Source organism: Panicum hallii, chromosome 2, assembly GCF_002211085.1.
Source record: "Panicum hallii strain FIL2 chromosome 2, PHallii_v3.1, whole genome shotgun sequence".
Taxonomy (NCBI): domain Eukaryota; kingdom Viridiplantae; phylum Streptophyta; class Magnoliopsida; order Poales; family Poaceae; genus Panicum; species Panicum hallii.
Window position 1 is genome coordinate 24,378,972 of NC_038043.1, and position 7,677 is coordinate 24,386,648.

Below are 7,677 nucleotides of genomic sequence, written 5' to 3' on the forward strand. Positions count from 1 at the left end.
ATTACGGTTCAACACGAGTTACAAGCCTTGGGCTCACAATCCAAATAAAAGGGACATAGATCATGAAGTTTAGTGTGACGAGATAATTTCCCAAAAGACGAGTACGCAGCGGAAAAATAAAACGCGCAACGAGACGGAGTCTTGCTCAAGGACGCCGTCGACACCACAAGGACCTACTCCTCGCCCGCACCGGGATCGGCGGGGTAGAAGTGGCCAAAAACAATTTCCGGCTCACCTGCAACTTAGTTAAGAAATATAGCAACATGAGTACAAAGGTACTCGCAAGACTTACGCGAATAAATAAACAAGGAGTATGCAAATGAGGGCTCACGAGAAAGCTTTAGGGTTAAGTTGATAGCATAAGCATGAACTTCCTAACCAAAACCTATTCTAGCAATCCTAGCATTTTTATTATCTTGCCCAACCCACCACAAAATTTTAATTAAACATTGACCAACCATAAAAGGTGGCATAAGCATCATAAACCACATGCGAACAAGATCAATACACTACGAAGAATTCGTCGAAACTTGAGCTTGCTCATAACCGAGAGCGCGGCAATTCGAATTGATTCATTAACCTTGCAAGGGTGTACAACTTTACCCACACGACACAAGGACCATGCGACTCACCCAACCGATCACGTGGGGTGAGGGGGTACTCGCGTCAACCTTTCCCGACAAGTTCTAACCGTTGAACATCACGCCTAACTTGCGCGGAGAGTTACCTAGGTCCACCGGGGACACCCCTAAGGCTCTCTACAAAGCCCCACGGCCACGCATCTAGGACCGTGCATCAACGATTAACACTAGAGGGTATTTGGTTTATCCACCCCATGAATGGATATGTGGTAGTACGATAAGTGCTCAATTTCCAAGGTCATCCACGGACGGTCCTTAATCGGTTTAAGCGGACTAAGCCTCCGAGACTCCTTTCTCCAGGCCCTACCTTCCGCTCAAACCCCAACAACCCACTTCCAACTAGACCGATCCAACCAACAACCCGACACCGGATGAAATGATCAAGATAAACAAAGGTGGTGAAACTAGTGATCCTATTCCAACTTTCCCTACAAGATGTATACTAACTCTAAGCACAACTAAGCATTTAGTTAATTAAGTTGCAACTAGCTACGTGTGCCAAGGACATGGATATACAAATCAAGGGAGGACATTGCATGAAAATAGGACCAAGATGCAATAGATAAGTATTTATCATAAGCATAGATACCCAAGTGAAATAACTAAATTTAAGCAAGTTAAATAGGTCAAGGAATCATGCTTAGCTGCTTGCCTTGGTTCTCTTCTTGCTCGACCACACACTCGGCTCCCGGCTCGGTCTCAACGAACTCGGCGGGCTCAACAGGCACGTCCTCCGGCGTCTCGGTCACTAAAATGCATGAATGAAATGCATGCATTAGGATGATGCCAATGATGTGAGAATGAGATGATATGCGATGACATAACAATAGAAGAGAAAAGTCACATCAACGCGAAAGCAATATCATTATGGTAATACAAGCGCGATTACTAATTTAAATACTAAGCCCGAAGGCAAACTCGCTCATGCAACAATTAACAAGAACAAATCATGATTTAATTTCTGCACCCAGAGGATATCAAAATAAACTCACAAGAGTTGAGTTTGTATCAAAAACTTATTTGTAGAACTACTTATGATATTTACGATTTTCAGCAGCTAAACTCAAGATAAATCTTACAAGCCAAGCAAAACATTTTCAAAAATCCTAATAAAATTACCAGAGGTGCAAGACATGATAAAAAGGATAACAGAAGTGGTTTTACCATTTTATCAATTTTCTATCAAAAGATATTCATTTTATAAGATTGCAGGCAGCAAAACTAAAAACACATTAAAAACCTATCAAACAGTGCTGGAACATATACACCACTTGCACTATGAAAAAGAGCATTTGACAGGGAATATAACAAACTTTAGTTTGATATTTTTAGAGCTCCACAAGATAAGATTAAGGATTAAGTTGGTTTAACAAGAATAATTTATAACTTAAAATACAGAACTCTAACATGCATGAACTTAATTTATCTAAGCAGATCTACTATAGAGGATTCAAACAAAACAAACTTCGCAATTTTTGGAGGCCTACAGAAATTTCTATGCAAATTACAAAATCACATGAAATGATAACGGGGAAGCGAGGCGGCCGGCGCTAGATCCACCCGGATCTAGCACCCCTGGGCACCGACAGGTGGGCCCAGGCGGCCAGCGCGCGGCCCAGGCGGAGTCAAGGCCGGCCGCGGCCTTGACCCGCCACGAGGGACGCCAGCACGCGCCCACGGCGCGGCCCGCGCGCGAACGCGCGCGCACGCGGCGCGACGCGGCGCGACGCGGCGACGGCCGGCACGGGACCGCAGCCCACGGGCGCGAACGCGCCCAGGCGGAGCGCGCACGGGCAGCGCAGCGAGGAGGGGGCGCTCACCCGCAGCGCGGACGAGCGAGGCGGGGCGGCGGAGAGCAGGACGGCGGAGAGCGGCGGCGGCGGGCGGAGGCGCTCGCGGGGGAGGGTGTTGCGGGCGAAGGGGAGGCCGGCGGGCGGGCGGAGCGGGGCGAGGAAGGTGAGGGGGTGGTGTGGCCGCGCGGGATTGGGCGGAGACGGAGCGGCGGCGGCGGATTGCGGCGCGGCGGCGGCGGATTGGAGGGAGAGGAAGAGGCAGGGCGCTCGGGTTTGGCCGGGGGAAGGGGAAACGCGCGGTTTAGAGGGGAACGGGGAGAGGAAACGAAGCGGCGGCGCGGGAGACGAGGGGGCGGCGGCCACGCTGGACGGCCCAGCGGCCGCCGGCGTGCCGCGCCGCGCGGACGCCCAACGGGCGGGCGCAGAGGCGCGGGCGGCGCGGAGGGGGTGGCTGACGTGCGGGCCCAGGCGCGCGGGGGAGAGGGGAGAGAGACAGACAGGTGGGGCCGGGAGGAAAGGGAGAGAAAACAAGGCAACGGTTCAACTTACAAATTCAAAAACGTGCACTTCCCGGGCTCGAAAATTCACCAAATTTTTACCGGAGCTAGATTAAAACATCAAGAACACAATGCAACAACAAGAGCTCAAAAATCCGTCATGGATTGCTCACAAAAATTCAAACAACGTTGCAGTTTTCAAACTTTCCAAGAATTTTATGGCTCGGGTTAGGCATTCAAAAATTGCACAAAAACATCCACAAATCACCATTTGAAATCTAGTATTTGAATAAAATATTTGGGGGCACAGTCACATAGCAAAATTTAAACTTACTTCACAACTTATACATAATTCACACAAGAAAAATGGATGGTCACATGTAATTAAGTGCATATGATGCTCCATTATGCTTTGATGATGCTCATGATGATGTTACTTAATTTTTAATCCCGTGCTTTAATTTTTGGGTCGTGACAATTCTCCCCCCCTTAAGAAAATCTCGTCCCGAGATTTGGTAGACAAAAGACGATAGAGCTTCGGGTGCATTAAGGCCATATTCACCTAGACAAGGTAACATCGAAGAAGGGATGTACGAAGCATGGGTGGTGTGGCGGGGTAGGGCATACCTAATTTCTCTTTGATGGTGATTGTGTACACATATAAGATATCTAGAAGGATGAACTTCTTAAAGAAGGTTGGGTGCGGTGGGAGAAGCTTGAGGACTCACTCATTGGAAGAAGAAGTCGGGGTAGTCTTGACGCAAACGATCCTCGCGTTCCCATGTGGCTTCGTCTTCGGAGTGGTTGCTCCATTGAACTTTCACAAACTTCACCATGCTTCGCTTTACTTTCCTTTCCACATGATCTAGGATGGCAATAGGATGCTCTTCGTAGGTAAGACCCGCTTGGAGATTGAGTGATTCAAGGTCGATGGCGTCGGTAGGAACACGAAGGCATTTCTTCAATTGAGATATGTGGAACACGTTGTGAACGGTGGAAAGTGATTGGGGAAGATCCAATTGATAAGCCACTATTCCAATCCTTTTAGTGACTTGGAACGGTCCGACGAAACGAGGTGCCAATTTACCCTTGACCCGGAAGCGACGAGTACCCTTGAAAGGAGAGACCTTAAGATAGACATAATCACCGACTTTGAAATGGAGTTCACGGCGGCGACGATCGGCATATAGCTTTTGACGGGATTGGGCAATGCGAAGATTTTCGCGAATGATCTTAACTTGGTCTTCGGCATCTTTCACCAAATCCGGGCCAAAGAAAGGCCTTTCCCCGGATTCGGACCAATTGATGGGCGTTCTACAACGCCGTCCATAAAGAGCTTCAAAGGGGGACATCTTGATACTCGCTTGATAGCTATTATTATAAGAGAATTCCGCAAATGGCAAACAAGTGGCCCACTTCTTCTCATATACTAGAACACAAGCCCGTAACATATCTTCAAGGATTTGATTCACCCTCTCGGTTTGGCCATCGGTTTGAGGGTGGTAAGCGGTACTATAGGTGAGGTCGGTTCCCATGGCTTCATGAAGACTTCTCCAAAAGTGGGCAACAAATTGCGGACCACGATCGGAGACAATTGTTTTAGGAGCACCATGGAGACATACAATGCGAGTAAGATACAATTCCGCATATTGCTTGGCTCGGTAGGTAGTCTTGACCGGAAGAAAATGAGCCGATTTGGTTAAGCGGTCAACAATTACCCAAATAGAATCATACCCGTGAATAGTCTTCGGCAACCCGGTGATAAAGTCCATTCCAATATTTTCCCACTTCCAAGATGGAATAGGCAACGGTTGAAGGGTACCGGCCGGTTTGAGATGCACGGCTTTAACCCTTTGGCAAACATCGCACTCGGCGACATATCGAGCGATTTCCCGCTTCATGCGAGTCCACCAAAACCTTTGCTTGAGATCTTGAAACATTTTGGTGCTACCCGGGTGAATCGAGAATTGAGAATTATGAGCCTCGTCAAGAATTAAGCGCCTCAAGTTGTGATCCTTAGGCACGACAATACGTTTCCCAAAGAATAGGACCCCTTGATCATCATAAGAAAAACATTGAGCTTTACCCTCCTTCATGAGTGTACGAATTCGGGCCATACCTTTGTTATTTCTTTGAGCTTCCTTAATTTGATCATATAGATTGGACTTGATTATAAGAGCACCGAGATGACCTTCCTTGACCATTCCTAATTCAAGTTTCCGGAATTCATCACAAAGAGTATGAAGAGGAGGTCCCATGGTCAAACAATTGCATTGAGCCTTGCGGCTTAGTGCATCGGCAACGACATTCGCTTTGCCGGGATGATAGTGAACTTCAAGATCATAATCTTTGATTAACTCAAGCCATCGACGTTGCCTCATGTTGAGATCGGATTGGGTGAAGATATATTTAAGACTCTTGTGATCGGTGTAGATATTGCAATGATTCCCAAGAAGATAGTGACGCCAAATCTTTAGAGCATGGACCACGGCCGCAAGCTCCAAATCATGGGTTGGATAGTTTTCTTCATGACGCTTGAGTTGACGAGAGGCATAAGCCACCACTTGGCCTTCTTGCATAAGAACACAACCAAGACCGACGCGAGAGGCGTCACAATAGACATCGAAGTTCTTGTGAATATTTGGTTGAGCTAGAACGGGAGCGGTAGTAAGACGATCTTTAAGAGTTTGAAAGGCTTCTTCGCAAGCTTGAGACCATTCAAACTTGACCCCATTTTTCAACAATTCGGTCATGGGCTTGGCAATTTTTGAGAAGTTTTCTATGAACCGGCGATAATATCCCGCAAGCCCAAGGAAACTCCGAATATCGGTGATGCTTCGGGGTTGCTTCCAATCGAGAACATCTTGCACCTTGCTCGGATCGACGGCGACGCCATCCTTGGAAAGAATGTGACCAAGGAAGGATACTTTTTCGAGCCAAAACTCGCACTTGCTAAACTTAGCATAAAGACGATGCTTCCGAAGTTTTTGTAACACAATATGGATATGGTGAGCATGATCATCCCGAGTCTTCGAGTAGATAAGAATATCATCAATAAAGATAACCACGAAGACATCAAGTTCCTCCATGAAGATACTATTCATTAAGTACATGAAATACGCCGGGGCGTTGGTGAGGCCAAAAGACATGACGGTGTATTCATAGAGACCATATCTAGTAGAGAAAGCCGTTTTCGGAATATCTTCTTGACGGATTTTGATTTGATGATACCCCAACCTTAGATCAATCTTGGAGAAATAGCGAGCTCCCGATAATTGGTCAAACAAGATATCGATTCGAGGAAGGGGATACTTATTCTTGACGGTGACCTCATTCAACGGACGGTAGTCAACGCACATCCGTAGACTATCATCCTTCTTCTTCACAAAGAGAGCCGGGCATCCCCAAGGAGAGGAGCTCGGACGAATAAAACCCTTATCCAAAAGGACCTTGAGTTGCTCTTTCAATTCTCTTAGCTCATTAGGAGGCATACGGTAGGGACGCTTGGAAATGGGGGCCGTCCCAGGCATTAATTCAATAACGAACTCCACCTCGCGATCGGGAGGCATGCCCGGTAATTCTTCCGGAAAGACATCCGGGTACTCGCAAACCACGGGAATATCTTCCAACGCCGTGGTTTCGGTACCCGCCAAGGAATAGAGACAAGCATTCTTTGTGGCGAGAGAGAGGAGAACCCTATCCCCGGAGGGGTGCAAGAGATCGATGGTGCGTGGCCCACATTTGATAACCCCATCATGTTTTCCCAACCAATTCATCCCAAGAATTACATCTAAGCCTAGCTTATCTAGGATGAGAAGATTGGCTCGAAAAGTGGCTCCCTCAATAAGAATTGGGACCTTATCTACAAAGTGCTTAGAGATGATTTCCCCACCCGGTGATTCTATGTGGTAAGGTTGTGGTAGGGTTTGCATTTGGAGTTTGCTATGCATCATGAACTTCTTGTTAATGAAGGAAAGGGTGGCTCCGGAATCGAAAAGAACGAGGGCGGGATGGGAGTTTATAAGAAGCGTACCCATGAGCACTTCGGCATCGTCCGGAACCTCTTCCGCGGTGGTGTAGTTGAGACGGCCACGCTTAGGAGCTTGCGATGGCTTGGCTCCTTGGCGTGGGGCTTGCGGTGGAGGGTTGTTTGGTCTTGGTGCATTGGAGGTGCCGCCTTGCCTTGGTGAAGGACAATTCTTGGAGATGTGACCCGTGCCACCACAATTGTAGCACGGACCCCTTGGAGCGCCGCTTGGGTTGTTCCAAAAGGCATTGGCCGGCCTTGGGGGTTGTCCTTGAGGTGGTTGAGGATGACGTACCACCCACATCGGGCGCGGTGGTTGCGCACCCGGCGCGCGCGGTGGGGGAGGTGGCCCCACACGTGGGCGAGATGAGCTACCACCCGCCGAGGTAGGAGCGGGACGCTTGTGCTTAGCTTCGAGTCTCTTCATCTTGTGCTCGGCACGGATAGCAATATTCACCAAGTCGTTGAAATCATCAAACTTGGTGGTGGATAGCTTGTCTTGTAGCTCTTCCGAGAGGCCGTCATAGAACCTCTCCCGCTTCTTGGCATCGGAGGACACTTCATCGGGTGCATATTGTGATAGAGTGTTGAAGGCATTGACATAGGCCATTACATCCCGATGGCCTTGGGTGAGGTTGAGGAATTCCTTTTTCTTGATGTCGATGATACCTTTAGGAATATGGAAGGAGCGAAAAGCCGTCCGGAATCCTTCCCACGTG